Source organism: Sorghum bicolor, chromosome 10 (genome assembly GCF_000003195.3).
Source record: "Sorghum bicolor cultivar BTx623 chromosome 10, Sorghum_bicolor_NCBIv3, whole genome shotgun sequence".
Classification (NCBI taxonomy): domain Eukaryota; kingdom Viridiplantae; phylum Streptophyta; class Magnoliopsida; order Poales; family Poaceae; genus Sorghum; species Sorghum bicolor.
In genome coordinates, this window is record NC_012879.2 from 37955812 (window position 1) to 37956911 (window position 1100).

Genomic DNA, 1100 nt, shown 5'->3' on the forward strand with positions numbered 1-1100 from the left:
TAGGCCGCCAGGACTCCATCTCTTTGCCCCTCTCGACCATCCTGCAGCAGACTAGGTTTTCTTCTTGATCTCTATGGTCGGTTAATCTAGGGTTTAGATAATCTAGGTTTTGTTCTTCATACTCTCTACTCATGGGCAGGAATCATGTCTAGAAAAAGATCCCGTGCGCGAAGAGTATTGGAGGAGTCATCATCCGATGACGATGAATCTGTAATATTAGCGAGTGCTCAAATTGTGCAAGGCTTCTCCAATGAAAAAGGAAGACATGATGGATCTGTCAAAGGTGATAGAGTTCTGTACCGTGATAGAGAAGGCGGCCACAACAGGATGTACCAGGATTATTTATCGGACAATCCAACATACACCCCTGAAATGTTCCGTCGAAGGTTGTTGCTCTTAATTTTGTATGATTTTGTTTCACATGCTAAAAATTTATTTTAGTTCTTATTCTTTATTTGTCTTCTTCAGATACAGGATGTCTAGGGAGCTTTTCAAACGTATAATGAATGTTGTAGAAGAGCATGATGATTACTTTGTCCAGAAAAGAAATGCGGCCAATGTTCTTGGGTTGAGTTGCTTCCAAAAAGTCACTGCCGCGGAACTGCATGTGTTGACAATCAGGATATAGTAATTAAAATTACCAACAGGATAGTAATTAGCGATAATAAATGCTGATTTGCATGCAGACATGCACTCCATCCGCCGGCTTCAAAACCGGACCGGACGTCTTGGTAGGTGCATAGACCGACCTGGCTACAATCTAGCTACTGAGTATACTCTCCCTATATATATATATATATATATATATATATATATATATATATATATATATATATATATATATATATATATATATATATATATATATAGATATATCGATATAGATCGATACCTATTGATCTGGACATAGCTAGATATCAGTAAATATCTATCCACTACAGTATCACGATAACTAGCTCACGAGCTCGCGCTCGCGCGAGCTCTCGAGAAATTAAGAGGGCGGTGGTGGATCACCAGCGCGTGCGCCCACGTTCGTGCGCACACGCGCGTGCGCGCTCATTTCCTTGCACAGGAATTCCCCCCAGATATCCCTGACTATT